The following is a 20,592-nucleotide window of genomic DNA, read 5'->3' on the forward strand; positions in this document are numbered from 1 at the left end:
TAGAGCAAGAGGCAGCATGTACCTGGCAGCACACTGGACTGAAGGGAGAGGCTAAAAATGGAAGCAGTTACTTTTTATAGTCGTGTTTCTCAAGGGGGCATATGCTACGTACTTGTGGTAGACAATACACTGTGCTACTGTGCGAGATTCTAAATCATTCCATAGTTTGTTGCTTACAGCTCTCTTGAGCAAACTTTAGGCTTCTGAATTTAGTGTGCTCTGCTTTCATAACAAATTTTTTAAATCTCTGTTAAATGTGGGACACCTGGGTGGCTCAGTGGTTGAGTGTCTGCCTCCTGCTCAGGGTATGATTGCCAGTCCTGGGATCAAGGCCCACAATTGGCTCCCCGCAGGGAGCATGCTTCTCCCTCTGCCTATGTCTCTGCCTCTCTCTCTGTCTCTCATGAATAAATAAATAAAAATCTTTCAAAAGATAAAAAATAAAACTCTGTTAAATGTGTTCATGCTTAGAGGAATGCTTTCTTGCATCATTCCCTAGCACCATGATAAGTGTTCACTGGTGTAATTAATAATTATTGATTGGTTCACCCATTGAAGCCATCCATGTACTATTCTAGTTTCTGGAGACATAATGCTAGCAAAGCTCAGTCCCATAGTGCCCCAGTGGATGTGACTGATTCACAGATACTCTAGTGTGCTAAAAGCCCCAACAATCTTAAGAGGTCTTAGAAGGTTTCCTGGAATAAAGTCCTAGTAATGCTAGGACCTGAAGTAGCAATTGACCAAATAAAGGAAAGAGGGAAGGTGGGGAGGAAAAGAAAAAGAATAAAGAAAAGAAAAAAACAGAGATAGAGAGCTTTACAAATAGAGAAAAATAGTCTAATAGTATATTCTAATATGCAAAAGGAAGAGAGCAAGTTCTGTTCAGGGAAATAATGTCATGTGATGAAGATCAGCATTTATGGGCAGTGGAGTGAGCAGTGAGCAAGGAGGTAAGACCTATACCATGAAGCAAATTTAACACTCCATGATAAGAAGCTTCAATTTAAGCACCCAAGGTACAATTGGAGAGCCACTCACCAGGTTTTAGCAGCAAGTTGACAGCCAGATTTGTGTTTCAAAAGGATTTGTCTGGCTCTGTGGAATAAGGATTAGAAGGACCAAGGTATAGGGAAGATACATCAGAGGGACCAATCTTGAGTCCGTCTTGTCTGTCTGCATTTCTTGTTCCTTTCCAGTAAGGAAATATTTTAAGTGCTCATTCAACCATTGTGAACTGCAATGGGGACTTTTTTTTCCCCCAAATAATTACCATAGAAACACAACTATCATAGAAACCACAACTTGGAAAAAAATCTCATAATTATATGGAAACAAATTGCTAAGGTCATTAGGTCTAACCCCTGCCTTCCATACAAACCAATGTCTTAAAAGTCAAGAACATTTACCCAACCATTATTTCTCTGGTATGTTGCAATTGCCCTAAATGAGCTATTCTAGCATTTTCTGGCCCTTATAAATAACTCCACAGCACAGTGCCTGCAAAATTATAGAAGTTCAATAAATATCTGATGAAGTATTATTTAAAATAATCTCTTAAGGGTGCCTGGGTGTCTCAGTCAGTTAAGCATCTGCCTTCCACTCAGGTCATGATTCTAGGGTATGGATGGAGCGCTGCATTGGGCTCTCTGCTCAGCAAGGAGTCTGCTCCTCCTTTTTCCTCTGCTGCTCCCCTTGCTTGTGCTCTTCCCACCCCCACCACTCTCAAATAAATAAAATCTTTAAAACATTAAAAATTAAATAATATCTTCTGATATTGTATAGCGTAGTACAGATGGAATCCTTTTGCTAGCCAGCTTCTGCACCTATCTCTTCCTTAAGAAAAGCTTTCCTGAAAATATTCCATTGTTGTGCCCAAGATTGCGAATCCAAGAAACCACCAAGGAGCCGACACCGATGCAAACACACGAGGGTTTATTTACAAGCTCGAGCTTGGGTCCAAGTATACCCGACACAGCGGAGCAGGGACTTGGACCCCAAGGTGGGTTACAGCTGGTTTTTTATAGGCTGGTCTAGGGGATTTTCAGAAGGGGTGGAGGAATTTCTCAAGTTCTGTTTACATTCTGTTGTGGGGCTTTCAAGGGCATTGAGCTCTGTTCTCATTCTAATATGGGACTTTCTACCAGGGGCGTGGGCTCTGTTATCTTTCTGATATGGGATCCCCTGCCGAGGACATTGAGGACATTCTGCAGTTTTTCCTGTAAAGTTAATTTTTCTCAGCCTCCACACCATCAGCTTGATAATACCCTTTCTCTAAGCACTCAGTGTAGGTGGGAATGTGTGTGATGGAGGGAGTCTTTTATTTTTATTTATTTGCTTATTTAAATAAATTTATTTTTTATTGGTGTTCAATTTGCCAAAATATAAAATAACACCCACTGCTCATCCCGTCAAGTGCCCACCTCAGTGCCGGTCACGCAGTCACCCCCACCCCCTGCCCACCTCCCCTTCCACCACCCCTAGTTCGTTTCCCAGAGTTAGGAGTCTTTCATGTTCTGTCTTCCTTTCTGATATTTCCCACTTACTTTTTCTCCTTTCCCCTTTATTCCCTTTCACTATTTTTTATATTCCCCAAATGAATGAGAGCATATAATGTTTGTCCTTCTCCGATTGACTTATTTCACTCAGCATAATGCCCTCCAGTTCCATCCATGTCGAAGCAAATGGTGGGTATTTGTTGTTTCTAACAGCTGAGTAATATTCCGTTGTATACATAGACCACAGCTTCTTTATCCATTCATCTTTCGATGGACACTGAGGCTCCTTCCACAGTTTGGCTATTGTGGACATTGCTGCTAGAAACATCGGGGTGCAGGTGTTCCGGTGTTTCACTGCATCTGTATCTTTGGGGTAAATCCCCAGCAGTGTAATTGCTAAGTCATAGGGCACATCTATTTTTAACTCTTTGAGGAACCTCCACACAGTTTTCCAGAGTGGCTGCACCAGTTCACATTCCCACCAACAGTGCAGGAGGGTTCGGAGGGAGTCTTTTAAAGAGTAACTTTTAACTGTGAACTTCGGCATCAAGCTAATTTAACTCCAATCATTCTATAATGGCAAAGCACTTTGGACGTGACCTTTCCCAGCGTCATGGAGGAGAAGGCGTTTCACCCCTAAGCAATTATTCCTGTTGTCCTCTCTCACTACATTTATGGAATCAGCCCTCCATTCTACCTGCCTCAAAATGCAGTGTCATTCATGTGTTGCCTAATTGGAAAAATCTTTATCATATTTCCTGCCCACATAATAAACATGTAAATGTCAAAGGCTGCCTGAATAGTGGCTTTGAAACCAAGATTGCTTCAGGGGAAGTTTAAAGCTGCTTAAACCCAACTGCCTTCAGCAGGACAAGCTGATTGATTGGTTAAGGACTATCTGCAAGCTGGGGAGGGGTGGAGATCTATTAGTCTACTCACATTATATTTAATGCAGAGAACTTTATCAGTTGCATAAAAATAATTTCATTTTTTAAAGTAGGGAAAGCTCATGTTAATGTTTAATTTTTCCTTGTTGCATGTCATTTGAGTCAGATTATTATCATCCATGGCAAATAAGTACCTAATGAGCAGTTTGGGAATATAAAGTTCATATGGAATCATGCATGACAAAGATTGAAAGGCAGGCCCATCTAGTCCAAAGCATTTTTTTCTCAGTTGGGGACACAGAGGTCTTGAAAGCCCAGGTGGCTCCACCTGCCCAGGCTCACATTGCTGATTTTCAGAGGGATGGAACTGGGACCCTAGACTCCTAACTGGGATCAGGGCTCTCTTCACTCCATCCTGCATTTTGATTGTTATATTGGGATTTTCTAAATTGGATTGTGAACTACTAAAGAATTAAAAAAAAAAGAAAAAAAGAATAGTCAACAGTCATTTGCAAGGAATGATTTTACATTTTGACCAATTATAACCATTGACTTCTGTGAAGGTTATTTTCTTTTATTTGCCTGCTTTTGACTTCCTACTGCCAATAATTAGCTAAAATTTCACAAATGCGTGTGAACTTTTGTGTATAATTTTGTCTTCCCTAGTAGCTATGTACACCCAAATTAACCCTTCTGGCTTTGAGGCTAATTCTTAACATAATCATTGACTAACTTTCACAGATTGTTTGTCTAATAGGTAACTTCTATGATATATTAACCCACATTGTCTATTCACTTGATTCCCTAATTCAGAGAAGGCTATCTAACTAAGGAATGAATTCTTTTTGCTCTCAAAGCTCTTAATCCTCTCATCCTTTTAATAACAGAGCAAAAGACACCGCAATGGATCTTCTAAAGTCATATAGGATCCTGAGGAAGGGTGTTAACATAGATCCTCTATTATATCACTATGAAATGCCTAGAAGAGTTGCAAGGGCTTGTGATTTTAAACCTAGATCTTTCTAAGAAATTATAATTTTAGTGAGAATTCTCTTCATTAAACACTCTTCCCATCAGATTGTTGGATGTAATGAATCATTATCCAACCATGGCTGTGATAGCCAGATTTGGAGAGACAACTGAAAAGAACAGTCTGCTGATAACAGAGCCCTGCCATTTCTCTTCAAAAGTTTGTTCTTTGGGCAACCTGGGTGGCTCAGCAGTTTAGCATTGCCTTCAGCCCAGGGCTTGACCCTGGAGACCCCGGATCCAGTCCCACTTCAGGCTCCCTGTATGAAGACTGCTTCTCCCTCTGCCTGTGTCTCTGCCTTTCTCTCTCTCTCTCTGTGTCTCTTATGAATAAATAAATAAAATCTTTTTTTTAAAAAAAAGTTTGTTCTTTGAGTCATGGCTGCTTCTCTTTCACGAATCTGCTATCAGGGTACCTATCTCCACAACAGTGGCTTCTTAAGGATTATTACTTCCAGTCGTTTTATTTTTTTTTTCCAGGAATTATTTATCAAGCTAACATATGATGCAATATATTATCTTTTGTATGTCATATTTAATATTGTAAATAGTATAATCTCATATGCAAGCATAAAAAATTCTTGAAATAATACATGCAATTCATTTGAATATATTAGTTTACTGCCTTTTTAAAATGCTGATCTCAACCCACTAAATTCATATCTTTACATTTTTAGTTTGACAATGAATTTGACTGATTATTTGATTTGTCACTTAAAAATACTGTTTTGAGCCAAATTATTTTTTTTAAAGGCCTGGTAAAAATAATTTCTGGATCTTGTTAGTAATTTTTGGTTTTACTTTGTAAGTCACAAGAGGCTGTTGAAGAATTTTAAGAAAAAAAAAAAGGGATGATCTTTTGGTATTTTATTTTGTACCCAATTAACATTTTAATTGAGGATAACAAACAATCATTAAGCAGCTGACATTTTAATTAATTTTCCCAACTAAAAAGAGCCTGATGGAAATAATTGTTAAGTCTGATTTAAATATTTCTCCTTAAAAATAAATAAATAAATACATAAATAAATATTTCTCCTTGCACAGTGACCTCAAACTACCCGTGAACAGAAACATTCCCCACTTTTTTCCAGCTTTATTGTATTAGCCATACAATTTTTCTTAAGATGTACAATGTATTGGTTTTTTGCACATATATATTGCAAAACAGTTACCACCATTAGTGTCAGCTAACAACTTCATCACATCACATAATATTATTTCTCTTCTGTGGTGAGAACATTTAAGATCTACTCTCTTAGCAACTTTCAAGTATATGGTACAGTACTGTAAACTATCGTCACTATACTGTATATTAAATCCCCAAACTTATTCATCTTATGACTGGAAGTCTGTACTCTTTGACCAACATTTTCCCCATTCCCCCAACCCTCAGGCCCTGAAACCACCATTCTAGTCCTGTTTCCCTTTTGGTATTTTATTTATTTATTTATTTTTTATTTTTTATTTTTTTTCCCTTTTGGTATTTTAAAAGACAATTCTGGCTGTGCCATGGAGCATGGCTTGCAGGAGATGGAGATATCCCAGGTGTCCACCATCTGTACAAGAGTTTGGAGCCTCACTGAACATCGGGGGCAGGGGGGCGGGGGGGGGGGAGGAATCTGCTTCTTCTTATCATGACTTAGCTCCAGGTGCCCAGGAATCAATTAGAAGGCCAGGGTTTTAGGATGGTGATTTTCATGTGAGCGAAGGTCAGATCAAGGAAACAAGGAAGTATGGCAAGGAGGTTATGAATTAGTCTAGTCTTTTGGAGCTGGAGCTCCAAAATATATATACAATCTAATGTTATCTTAGCCCTGTGTATTTTATTATCCAAATTACTTTGGTATTTTACTCACTCAAGTATCTGTTCATTTAAGTGTATCAAACAATTAATATGTGTTAAGATTGTGCTAAGAGTCAGGGTTTAAGAGAAATGAGGCAAATTTCTGGTCCTGAAAAAAATCACATATCTTATATTTCAGTATTTATTTCCTTTTTTGTGCTTCTTATGTACTTAGTAAAACTAAAAAAAATCTAGCCTGGCTTTGTTTTAGTGACAGGAACCTCTACCATTAAAAAAAAGGAAAGAAAGAAGAAAGAAAAAGAAGAGAGAAAGAAAGAAAGAAAGAAAGAAAGAAAGAAAGAAAGAAAGAAAGAAAGAGAAAGAAAGAAAGAAAGAAAGAAAGAAAGAAAGAAAGAAAGAAAGAAAGAAAGAAAGAAAGAGAAAAAGAGAAAAAATACTCAGCACCATGGAAACGAGGGAACAAATCTGGAGCCACTTGGTTCCAAGTGTACCTCCCTATGGAGACAGTGCCTCTAGTAATAAAAATCTTTTGAGGTTCTGTATTTTGTTTAAGAGAGTTGGCATTCCCTTAATCCTACATCATAATCTTAACAAATATCTTTTCAAAACATGTTGGGTTAACTACTAAGAAAATCAGTTGTTTGTCATCAAGAACCAAAAGATGAATGAAAGACACTTTCCATTATTCATAAACGCATCTCTCTAAATGTATTTAAGCCACCAGCGAGTAATGCTGGCAACAGCTGAAACAGGTTTACAAAATACTAAAGGACATGTGATAAAGATCTGAGCAGTAACATAGAACAGAAATAAGGGTTATTCAAAGCACACTTTCCCCCAAACTCCAGCACACACAATAACTCCCTCTGTGGAAGGCTCCGGTGGAAGATCAAAGAACTAACACTTGAGACTCTATCAAGAAATCTGGTCGTTAAAGAGCCAAAAATGTAGATCAGAATCTTCTTTCAGATTAACTCAGCATATGAAGCAGAAGAAAAATGGGCAAGATAACTTTCCAGTGAAGTAAAGAAGAAAACAAGTTAAAATAAAAGAAAGCCATACTCTATAGTTAGTTCAAAGTGGACCTTTAAAATATGAATGCTTCAATATTTCATCTGTTAACCTGCAGACTGTCTTGTCTCCTACTAAATTGTTGATTATTTGACCCACATTCTTGAAAATTATAAAACTACTATATAAGTTTAAAGTGCTAAATGAGAAACAAGGAAGTTCTGGAAAGTCTTCAATAATCCTGGTAATATCACTGCAGGGGAACTGGATTAAATGGCAAACCATTCTTGGGTATTCAGTATTTCTATATGTGCTTTGTCATGCCTAACAAATACTTCTTTCTTCTTAAACTTGCAAAATAAAATAATAAAATGAAATTATCTCTAAGGCACCTTTCAACCTTAAGATCTTGTATATTCAAGCCTTTTGAAGGAATTGCCACTTGGTTAGAATATATATTATTTTTCTATAATATATATTATTATATTGTTATAATATAATAATACACATAATAGCATAAGAAATATATATATATATATTATATATGCATAAGAGAAAAAATTTGTCACTAAAGAATATGCCTAAACTGTAACATTTCTAATAGAGGCATCATGAGATGGGTCTCGAAGAGCTCTGAATGCTACCATCTTGATGGATAATTTGGATAATTAAAACGTTACATAAAAGCCCCAAATGGGCATTTGACTTCACACAGCATCTGTTGACAAAGACCATGTCTTTAACCTGAGGAAAATGCAGTCTTCCCTGGAATTTAATCTGTGTGTTAGGGCCTGACCTTTCATTTCTTGCACAGTGAGTCAGCATTATTTGGTAAAGCTTTACCAGCATTATTTGCTGGTAAAGAACATAAACGAATTCTCACACTAGTTGTTATGTAACCCATAAAAATAAAATCTATACCCCTCTTTTTTCCCCATGGCATTCTCGCAATGCTGCACCTCATTCCAAACCCAAAGACAATTATGTATGCTCTTTCAAAATAGTGCATACACCTTGTGTATACAAACACCTGGAGTCATGTTTCTATTTGGTTGCTGTGGTGGTACCCACAATAGCATTTTTGTGGTAGGTGTGCTGTTTGCACCAAAACTCAAATTCAAGCTTGACTTATAGATATGAGAACCTACGAAACACAAACAAACTCCATGTGACTACATTGTTTTGTATGTGAATAGTACTTCCTAGAAATCTGTGGAGATAATTAGCTCTTTGGTAGAAACCTGAGAGGTCCAGTGGGGGGCCTTGCTCTGAGAAAAAGACTACATAATAAAAAATTTTTTTTTAAATTGGACGTTCTCTATCATAACAGTTCCAGTCTTGCTAAAATGGTTGCTTTTTAACAATCATTTTGTGGCTCTTCATGAGAGGGAGCCATTGTGGAAGAGATTAGAACATTATATCAAGCATATTAGCTCCTTTTTTTTTTTTTTTTTGCATATTAGTTTCTGAACATACAATACCTTAGTTTATCTAAAATGTGTGAGTCTTGAAGCAACCATTAGGTATTAGTAGGTAGAAATAGGGCAGCTCCGGTGGCGCAGCGGTTTAGCGCCGCCTGCAGCCCAGGGCCTGATCCTGGAGACCCAGGATCGAGTCCCACCTTAGGCTCCCTGCATGGCGCCTGCTTCTCCCTCTGCCTCTTTCTTTCTCTCTCTCTCTCTTTCGCTCTCGCTCTGTATCTCTCATGAGTAAATAAAATAAAGTCTTTAAAAAATAATAATAAAAAAATAATAATAGGTAGAAATATAGATTATTGGATGGTGGCCAGTAGATCCAAGTCCCAGAAGGAGATACTTTTAATGTACTGCATTATTCAGGTCTATAATCTCTTGGATTGTTATATAACATTTCACTTCACTATTTGAAAATGCTTCCAAACCACAGAATGTCTTCTGCATCGCAAATAAGTTACTGTGCCAACATACTTCTGCCACCCTGTTGAGCCACATTAGTGGATGAGTTCTCTCAGCACAAAGTATTTTTTGAGGGACTAGATTCACTTGGTTCACAAAAATCTGGGGTTTTATTATTCATGCATTCATTCAGTCGATCGACATGTGTCTGCTCTGGCTTTTGCTAAGAGCTATAGGGCAGAGGGTAGTGAGGAAAGTAAAGACAATTAAGAAACAGTTCCCATCTTCAAGCTGCTCAGAGTCAAGGATAGAAAACAGACACATAATCATAATTATAACACAATGTGATTAAGATTATAAGCGAGACCAGTGCAAAGTGTCGTAACAATAGAGGGGTTAGAAATTAACAGGTGGAGCCTAAAAAAACTTTAAAAGGTAGAACTGAACCTAGGGACTGAAAGTTACATTTAAGCTGTTCAGAGAGGAGGGATTAAGGCTTGCATGATAGAGAGTGCAATACTGTAAGTTATAGAATCTTAAAAGATTAAAGTATATTAGGAACGTTAAGGCAATAGTGATTTCTTTGGGTGATGATGTTTTACAACCTAAAATGTGTTAGGGAGTCTATGGGAGATGACAGGGAAGATAGAATGAGTTCTCAACCTGTGTACCTATGAGCCAGGCAAGAGGACTGTGCTCATCCCATAAAAAACTGGAAGGCTTTGAAGGTTTTTTTGAGCTGGAAAATTAGAGACATGATTATCATTTTATTTGATAGTGATAACTTTGGAAGTCATATTTAGTAAATATCTATTCATTTTTAGCCTGACCTACCAGCTTTTGTTTTGAATATTGCCCCTTCTTCCCTGCTCCTTGTGATTCTGGTAGGGCTGGTAAACTCAACAAGTCTTCACCTCTTTCCACGATGAGGTCAGGCATGTGGCACAAACTTGCTATTCAAAGTGGCCCAGGAGAGAGCCTGACCCAAGAGAGCTTGATGTAGGCCTTTGGGGCAAGGAGGGTGGATGGCATTCATGCTTTGGGACATTATGCTGCTGTCTCTGGAATTTCTAGCTAAAAGACACATGTAAGCCCCTGCTCCTGGACCATCTTTATTATTCTGTGGCCGCAACTTCTTCTTAGGAGGCCAATGTTGAAGAAAATTGAGTTGAAGGATAGAGAGAGAGAATTCTGATGGCATCATTTGAACCCCTGTATTAGCTAAGTTTCAAATCAACTCTATTCTTCAATTTTTTTATTCAATACATTATTTTTGTTGTTACTGTTGATTTCACAAACATAGTTTGATTTTGATTCCTGTGTTTATAATTGAAAATGTTCTCACTAAGGCAGAGAGTAAAAGTCAGGTAAGATTGGAAGCAGAGAGATGTACTGAGCGGAATTAAAGTAATCTAGAAGAGTGAAGATAAAAGCCTGTACTGAGACAATGGAGCTAAAGAGGAGAGGATATATCCAAATGTCTGAATCCCGAATGAACAAGATTCAGTGAGTTATTAGATGTGAGAGAAAATGAAGAGTGACAGATGCTATCTATAAAACACGCTCTGCCATAACATCGAGGCAAGTGAAAGGGTGCATTCTTAACTAAAATGAATGAATGAAAAAGCAGGATATGCTTTCGTTCTCCTTGGGGCTCAGTCCAAGGAAATCCATATGGTATATTGAACCCTGGTAAATAGCCAATATGAAGAAACAGAGGCCGTGTGTTCAATGTTTTCCCTGGTACTATGGGAGTCAAGTTCCAAGCCCAGTGTAATTATTTGACATAGCACTTGATGTTCCTTCATCTGAAAGCTGGGCACTGTCAGATGTGACATGCCAGCTAAGCTGAGTGCCCACAAAAGGATGAGGATGACTCACTGCGCTCTGCTTCTATGTTTGCCACTGCTCTGAATGGGATAGAAACTTAAACCCTCATCTTTGAAGCCGATCTTTGTGGGTAACTCCAAGCAGAGCAGTAATTCAATCTCCAGTTCCCAGAGGTATAAGTGATAGTGATTTCAGAGAGATGATGCCACATCTGTGCCAAGATACAACTGGAGAAGAACTCCTTTGCCTTGATTCAAGAGCTCTAGATTAATCTTGTGTGATTAGTCCAATATGATGGAATGAAAAAAGGCAGACTAAGCAGGGGCTTAAAATAGAGGTTAGCTCTTAGAAAAAAAAAAAAAAAAAGAAGAAGTCAAGTTATACAGTATGTGTTACAAGTCTGTAAACTGTAAAGAGCCCATTCAAATTTTCATGTAAAGCACCAAACTTCAGTGCAAAGAGAATGAGCAGGAGGCCCACTTGTGAAGGGACATGCACAATAATGACTCAAAGTACTTTGTTTAGCCTCATGGGCAATCAAATAAATATTTATTAAAACTAAGACAAAAAGTACCATTTCATTAATAACTTGAAGGCAGGAAATTAAAATGTTTAAGTGAAATCATCACTTTGGAATTAAGTGTGACAATATTTAATTAATGATATTTAAAACCATGTAATAGCATTACCCTTAGTTGATATGCCTATTCCTGTGATTATGTCTTCAGGATATGATTCAGCATAAGAAAAAGGTATATGCATAAAATGTCTACTATAATACTCTCTATAATATCAAAAAATATTAGAAAAAGTTTGACAAACAAAAAATAGGGAATTAATACGTAAAAATATCCCAAAAATGTGAATAGGCACAAATATTATAATTGTAAAGCAGTTGGAAATATGGAAAGTAAGATAACCTGTGAAAAAGAGAAACAGTATACAAAGTCATGTATGTACCACACAGACAAAAAGTATACATTTAGAAAGACTAAGTTGACTCAAATAAACTAAACAGAAACAAATATACACGTATTGAAACTTAATATATGACTGAAATTAAAAGAAGGACAAAGAGGAACAACTACTCAATAAATAGTGCTGGATAACACAAAGGCAAAATCAATTCCAGATCAGTAAAAAAAAAAAAAAAAAAAAAAAAACCTTTAACATGAAATGCAAAATTCAACATTTTTCTGGCTTCAGGGCAAGGAAAAATTTCTTAAATCAGATCGTAAAAACTTTTACCATAGAAGAAAATTAACACTTAATTAACCTCATGAAAATCAAAACCTTCTGTTCATCCAAAGACACCCTGAAAGGGGTAAAAATACATGCCACAAATTGAGAGGAGATATTTGTAATGTATAGCTAACAAGGACTAGTATACAGAATACAGCAAGAATTGAAAACTGGGTAGAAGCCATGAATGCATGCTTCATAAATAAGGAAATATAAGTAGCCATTAAACAAGTGAAAAGATTCTTGAACTCATTAATAATAAAATAGTTATAAATTAAAAACACACTGAGCTATTTCATACCAAGTTTGCTATATACAGTTGCATGGATCGTGCACTGCTCAACTCTGGGGAGCATCATTCCCATGCACTCAAATGTGAATGTCACCCCTCTCAAACTGTGAAATGCATTGGCCCTGTTTCACAACCACAAAACTGGCAGATATTCAAAAGTCTGCAATATTGGCAAGGATGTGAAACAATAAGAATCTCAGTCACTGCTTACTGAAGTGTAAATTGGTTCAACCACTTTGAAGAACAGTTTGTCATTATCCAGGATGATTAATGGCAAGTTTAGAAGAGGAATGGGAAAGAATACTGAGTAATGATGAACACACAATTGAGCAGATATTCAAAATAAAAATGTGAAATAGTACCAATCAGCATAAAATTTTCCAGATGTACTTAGAAGCCTGGCAACAAAAGTGAGGAAAGCAGATCGAGATAGGAATAAACAAAACAAAACAAAACAAAAACCTGTCATATGTTACACTGTGTGTTAACTAATTGGAATTTGGATTAAAACTTAAAAAAAAAAGATTTAAAAAGAAATGGGATCCCTGAGTGGCTCAGTGGTTGAGCATCTGCCTTCAGCTCAGATCGTGATCCCAGGGTCCTGGGATCGAGTCCCACATTGGGCTCCCTGCAGGGAGTCTGCTTCTACCTCTGCCTATGCCTCTGCCTCTCTCTCTGTGTCTCTAGTGCATAAATAAATAATATCTTTAAAATAAAATAAAATGTTACTGGAATAGAGTCACATCCGTTCATTTATGTAGACTCTGTGGCCACTTTAGCTCTACAATAGTGAAGATGAGTCCTTGTAATAGCGATGGTATGGCCTGCTAAGGCCTGAAATATTTACTATCTCACACATGGCAACAGTTTGCTAACCCCTAGACAAAACATTAGGCAAACTAAAAAAGAAAAAAACAAATAGAATGCTTGATGAAATTAAAAAATATGTATTTTAGTGAAACAACGAGAAGATTCTTATTATCATGGAGAGGAATTTCAGGATTCATTTTTTTTTAATTTTTATTTATTTATGATAGTCACACAGAGAGAGAGAGAGAGAGAGAGAGAGAGAGGCAGAGACACAGGCAGAGGGAGAAGCAGGCTCCATGCACCGGGAGCCCGACGTGGGATTCGATCCCGGGTCTCCAGGATAGCACCCTGGGCCAAAGGCAGGCGCTAAACCGCTGCACCACCCAGGGATCCTCCAGGATTCAATTCATGTATGCTAAGTTGGAGTTAAACTGGAAGATAACAGGGTCCAGAGTGTATTCCTGCCAAACTTTTATCAGTTTGTGACTAAATGTAGCAGATTTTGTGATATCTAGTAAGCACAGTGGAAAATCTGGAACAGAAGGCCAAATATTTCTCAGGAATTGAAAAAGTCTTACCTCAGTGTTCTCATCTGTTAAATGGGAAAAAAATAGTTATATTTTTTATCTGGATTTATAAAAACAATTAGCAGAATTGGGTTCATAATGATACATAACTCTCAGTTGTCATCATTTTTGTCTTTGTTTTAGCTAATATAATTCTTTGAGATTTTTATTTTGAATAATGAACAAAATTCCAGTAGCTACAATTTTTGAAGTGTATAAGTTCAGGCCAATGGAATGGGATCATCAGCTACTGGATACTTCATTGGTATGAATCCAGGATGCAACAGGGTTTAGTATGGATTTACTAAGTGAGATGCCTTTCTAAGCCACATGCCTAAAAGGAGCTCCTTTTTTGTGTCCTTGGTTCTATATTTACAAAGAGTGATTTTACTTACTCAGTTTTTATGAATTCCCTGCTTTACACTTTTTAGGGAGAAGTCCACCAGCCTCTTTCTATATGTTGACTGAGGTAAAAGAATTTGTCCCTGCGCACATCAACGACAGCCCTGATAGGGAGGCATGTAAAAAAGTTCCCCTATAGGGTCAGTCCCCACTCAAATGGTAGTTGAAAGAAAAATAGTTATGCAAGGCCAATTTCAATATCCTGGAATGGTATACTTGGGTAAGGAATGAATAGCTTACAATTCTATGCAACAGAGTGGAACCTCTGTACCCAGGTGCTTCTTAAGATCCAAAGAAACAATTTTTTTTTTGGCATTAGTTGTGTATTTCTTGAAATTTTGCAGTTTGAAAAACCTAAATTAATGTTTGGGGGAAATTTTTTTCATGGAAAATCAACTAGTTAATGCACATTGAACTTCCCAGAGCTCTTCTAGGACCTCATACTGTTGAAGTTTATTTTCTTGGAGGAACAGTTTGGATTACCTACAGATACTATTAGGAGATTATATGTGTCTATGATGTTCATGATGCACTTATTTAAGAAAGTCATTCTTTATATAGGAGCATAAGGGAGAGAAATGTGCCATTGCTTTTATGTCTAGGAAAGTTGTATCCTAGAGAACCACCTCCCAGTGGTATAGAAGGAGGCTTTGAAATCTGGGTGCAGGACAAATCATGATGCTATCACCTGAAGAAAGTCATTTCCTATGTTTACACATCATTTGTTTTTAAAATGCTTAAACTCCACATTCTAAATTGCCGTTTTGTGCTTTAATGCTATACGAGTCTGACTTCAGAGAGAAAGACATTCCCGATTCTCAGGACATTGTACACTTTCCAAAACTAATCACGATGACTTACAAAGGTTTTGGATTAATACCTACCTTTGTTTCCTTCTTTGAGGGAGGGAGAAATGTGAGAGAAATCGTCCTTTATCCTCCAAAAAATGATCAGAAACAACAAGAAAAATATACAAAAGTTACCCTTTTAGAATATTCTTGAAGTGTTATCCAATATATGCTAATCATTATTTATGTTGTCACAATATCTAAGAATTGAGACTGAAACAATAGGACATGGAAGCAAAATATTTTAAGTGGCATGAAACCCAAATTTCCCCAGGGCAACCATTCCTGGATCAGTTTGAAAGTAGTTAAAACTCTGTTTCTCAGGGTTTTTATATCCATGTTGTTGTAAGGTCCAGAGCCCCATCAAAAAACTTCCATTATTTGGAGTCGTTCTTGGGTTGTCACCTATGGTCAAGAATAAGCTTCTATCTTCTTCCCCTTTATATTTTTTAAAAAGGTGAAATTTTCATAACATAAAATTAACCATTTGAAAGTGAACAGTTCAGTGGCATTTAATCCTCACAATACGGTTCACTCACAATTCTTATCTAGTTCCAAAATATTTCTATCACTCTAAAGTAAAACTCCTTACCCATTAATCAGTTTCTCCCCAGACCCTGGCAACCACCAATCATCATTATCGCTCATTTGCTTCTTCTTTTGTGATCCATTCTTTTTAGTAATGCCTCTTACAAGCTTTTTGCTGCCCAAAGAATCATCTGAGAGTACCTTGTTGCTGCCTTTTACAGCTGAAGAAAGCTGATTCTAGAGCCAAAGGCACATTCCCTCTCTTAGTGGTCACTAAGCTGCCAATTCCAAGTCTCTGCTGCCTGAACACTACCCTGTCTCCCTGGCTATTCTATCTCCTGGGCACTGCTCTGAGCTCTGTAACTTTGCTGCCACAGCTGATATAGTGGTATCTTCAAAAATGGCAGGTGATCGTTTATTTTCTGGGTTCATTAATGCCGCTAAGCTAATGTCTAAAGAATATATCTGTCTCTTTGTCATGTGGGTAACAGAAATAGATTGAGGACCTCTGGAATTTCTTCATGTATCTGGAAGCTTGACTTTGCATTAACCAGTAACTTTTTCATTAATTAATTTTAGCCTATTCTGTCCTTATCATTATGATGAGAGACCATGTTTGGGAAAAGGGTGCTGGGGTAGCCCGGGGGCGGGGCTCAAGGGTTTAGCGCCGCCTTCGGCCCAGGGTGTGATCCTGGAGACCCAGGATCGAGTCCCACATCAGGTTCCAGCATGGGGCCTGCTTCTCCCTCTGCCTGTGTCTCTGCGCCTCTGTGTGTGTGTGTGTGTGTGTGTGTGTGTGTGTGTGTGTCTCATGAATAAATAAATAATATCTTTAAAAAAAAAGAGAGAGAGAAAGGGGTGCTGGGTAAAGAGAAATCTCAATAGGAAATAGCAAGTTTCAGATTCAACACTCATCTCTAACAACCAAAGCATTGTACAGACCCAGATTTATTTGTCTGATACTACCTTCACTTAGAGAATTACTCCCAGGAAGATCTTAGTTCCTGCTTTTAAAAATCTTCTTAATGAATTAATATGATCAGTTCTCCAGACAATTCCAAAAATATTTGAATACTAGTGGACTTTGAGTTTAGACTCATTCTGGAACTCTACAAATTTAACAATGTTGGAGCAATAATAAACTGATACGACTTTGTAACTTCAGCATAAATTGACCAAGAATTGCTATAAAAGTAAAAAACCTGAAATCTGCGTTACAGCCCCAAATTAAAAAAGATGTTTCTCTACAGATAAGCCTTTATGCATATAAGTAATAATTAAGCAACAAAAACTATAAGAGAAAAAAAAACATTTTCTGTTATTGACTGACATCTATGAGAAATAGCTTCCCCAAAATATGTACAAACTAAAAGTAAATAAGACATAAACCCAGCAGTTTAATGAAATAACTAGTTTTGCTTTTTTCTTTTTTTAAATGACTGTCTTCTTTTGGAAAAAATAATTTCCATGTCACTCATTATAGCAGACTATATCATGTGGAAATTCTCCTTAAAAAACACAGTTAAGAATGCAAGATAAAAATATAACAAATAGCTATCAAAAGCATACTTGGCTCAAAAAGAAAGCAAGAAACATCCCCAGAAGCCAAAAATCAGAGGAAACTAAGAATCAAGAGGTAAACAAACTGTTCTTGCCCTTGAGAATTTGTTGTCTTGATAGCCAAAGGGTTTGATAGCCAAGTAAAGAGAGTAGTCAAGGTTGTATGAAGAGGAGCTAGAAACTGAGACTCCATTTCCTGGAATGATTTACACTCACTAAATAAAGGAATAGAAAAATATGCCCTCTGAATCACTAGATGAATAGGCAGCAACATGGCCAGAGCTCCTTAGCCTAGGCTGTGGTGTAAAAGATTCATTTTTTCTTTGAGATTTTATAAACACAGGCTTATACTCTTTGTCTGTGTTCTATCACTTAAACATGAAGCTACCCTCCCAAATGCTAATAAGAGAAATATCAGAAAGATAACAATAAAATGTCCCTTCTGGGCAGCCCAGGTGGCTCAGCGGTTTAGCGCTGCCTTCGGCTCAGGGCCTGATCCTGGAGGCCCGGGATCGAGTCCTATGTCAGGATCCTTGCATGGAGCCTGCTTCTCCCTCTACCGGTGTCTCTTCCTCTCTCTCTCTCTCTCTCTCTCTCTCTCTCTCATGAATAAATAAATAAAATCTTTTAAAAATAATAAATAAAATAAAATGTCCCTTCTTCCTCTTACAGTACAGAGGAGCAGATATAATTTCATGTCTTAAATTTAGTTCTGATTAAGTGGTGAATTAAGAACGCTCACAAAAACATCTCAGTATGATTCTCCTTTACAGTATGAAGATTTGTATAAAAATGAACAATCCTGCTCTATTTCATAACACAGTCTTGGAAGTGTCATTTATACAAATGAGCCTTTAATGACATTGAGACTTTGGAGATTGTTGCATGTTTCATGAACTATAACCTTGATGAGCTTTTATGTGTTTTGCCCAAATAAAACTATTTGAGTTGACAAAATATTCTGAGGTTTCACTATTAGTCCAGAAGTACTTTAGACTTTCATTTTTTTTTTTTTTACCATTTAGATGTGAAAATATAACACATATGTGATTCTGTTGAATTCTTTGGTTAAATGATGATTTAAGATTATTCATCTTACTTAAATCAACACAATATAACACCAAAAAGAACATGATGATTTTTAAAAGAATCAAATAAAGCTCTAGAAAGAACAAAAACATAGTCACTGAAAATAAAAGCTTAATGGATACTCTAATCAGCAGACTAAAAATAGCTAAGTAGAGATTAAACTAGAGTACAGATTCGAGGAAATTATTTAGTATGCAACATGGAGAAATTAAGATGTGGGAAATAGGAACAGAAACTCAAGAATACAGAGATAAAATCAGGAGATCCAGCATATGTTTAATAGAAATGAAGGCTGAGACATCTACAAAACTAACGAAATATATAAACGAAAGTTATAAAACTCAGATTTAGGTATCAGAATACATCCCAAAAGGATAAAAAATGAAATATACATTTAGACATATCATAGTAAAAATGAGATTACCGTGAAAAAAGCAGATAGGAGAGTACATATAAATGGCTGACAGAAAGAAAAAGAGCTGCTGATGTAGAATTATCACTTAACATAAATTTTCAGTCAAGAACTTTTCATTGAAAAATTGAGAAAGTTTTCTCAAGAACTGATTCTGATAATGGCAGAACAAATAATGTAGACTGGATCTTCTACTGAAGAACAACAAGAATATCTGGACAAATATTTATTTAAACAAATCTCTTACAGATAAAAATTGCTAACCAGATGGTGAAAGTCTCAGGCCCGATTCTCAGGCAGGATGGAAGTCCTCGGAAGGAAGCCCACTGTTTGGGCTTTACATTGGGGAGCATTTCCTGGTTGCAGATAGCTAAGTATCTGAGAGGGTGTGCTGCCCATTTGACAATCTGGTGGTTCTTAGCTCAGAGCATGTGGAGACAGGAAGGGTAGCCTTGATGAAACCCTTCTACTTTGATCCTAGAATACCAGGGCCGAGATCTGTTTGGGGAAACCTAGGGATACTAGGAATCTAGCAGTAGCAAATGCACATATTCTTTGGAAGAAGATAATGTCACTGCTGTCATTTCTACAAGCACATTTTTCAATCCAATGCCCAGCGCCAAATAGCTAGCAAAGCCAGAAGAGGGCAAGACAACATGAACAAAAGCCAGAAAGAACAAAAGAAAAAATGTATTTCTCAGTGTAGAGATTTAGGCTTTGCACATCATCAGACATAGACTTTAAAAGATCTATATTTAAAATACAAAATTGGAAAGTTCACAAGACCTGGAAACTAACAAAAGGGTAATAAAGAAATAAATCTTGAACTAAAAATGGCCATTTTCAAAAGCTAACTGGGTGAATTATCTATTAAGAATTGGACGCAGATAAAGGAAGAATTAGTAAATTCATTAGGATAGGAGTTTTCTGTAATGAAGCCCAGACAGACAAAACAATGAAAAATGGAGGAGAGGGTACTAAAGGATACAGTGACGCGATCTATAAACATGGCTGGAGTCCCAGGAGAAGAGAGAAGATTCAATGCAATCCCAATTGAAATCCCAGAAGGCTTTTTGTGGAAATTGACAAACTGATTCTAAAATTTATGTAGCAACAAACAGGATCTAGCCAAAACAACTTTGAAAAAGAACAATGTTTAAGGGACAGCACTGTCTGACTTTAAAGACTCATTATAAAACAACAGTTGGTACAACAGTGTGGTGCTGGTCTAATGACTGACAAAGAGATTAACAGACCAGAATAGAGCCCAGGAATACGCCTACATATAGGCAGGCAGTTGATTTTCTATAGAGCTACAAAGGTAATTCCATAGAAAAGAAAAGGAATAGTCTCCTCAACAATGCCTTGCACCATTGGATAAATTCATGTGTAGTTGTTGGCAATGTTTTCTTCTTTAAAAAAAAAAAATGCATTACTGCAAGCATGTCCTGTTTTAATCAAAATATCTTTGTACCTTTTTTTTCTCTTTTCTTGCTCAGTATTACAAAGGACCTCACCTTCTTATTTTGTCAAAAAAGTCAACCTTGGGCTTTGTTGACTTTCTCCATTTTTTCTCCATATAATTCATGCCTCTTTGCTTCTATTATTACCTCCTCCTTCCACTTCCTTTAGATCCATACTGCTCTGGATTTCTTAGCCACTTAAAGTGAACAACTCATTCCATTTTAAAAATTTTCTTTGACATAATTTTCAGGAACAAAAACTTCCTTTTGAAGTATGTTTTTTCTCTTTCTTTCTTTTTCTTTTTTTTTTTTTTTTTTTTTTGGATGGGCCTCACAGATTTCAATACATGGTACTTTTATTATTGTACCTTTCTAGATATACTGATATTTTCGTTCCTAATGTAAGTCATCAAATGGAAATCCAATTTAGCTTTATCTTCTGCA

At 36.8% G+C, this 20,592-nt stretch overlaps 1 long non-coding RNA gene across 9 annotated transcripts in view; it reads right to left on the reverse strand.

Moving 5' to 3' along the window:
* The window catches only part of LOC112644717 (uncharacterized), a 61,303-nt gene that overhangs the window by 24,822 nt on the left and 15,889 nt on the right, over window positions 1-20,592 (reverse strand). The window contains exon 4 of one of the 9 annotated variants that reach the window (XR_004809204.2): window positions 15,133-15,185. The exons of the other annotated variants lie outside the window; for them this stretch is intronic. This is a non-coding gene — a long non-coding RNA (uncharacterized LOC112644717). The remainder of the gene's footprint in view (window positions 1-15,132; window positions 15,186-20,592) is intronic. 9 annotated transcript variants of the gene reach the window in all.

Source organism: Canis lupus, chromosome 1 (assembly GCF_003254725.2).
Source record: "Canis lupus dingo isolate Sandy chromosome 1, ASM325472v2, whole genome shotgun sequence".
NCBI lineage: Eukaryota > Metazoa > Chordata > Mammalia > Carnivora > Canidae > Canis > Canis lupus.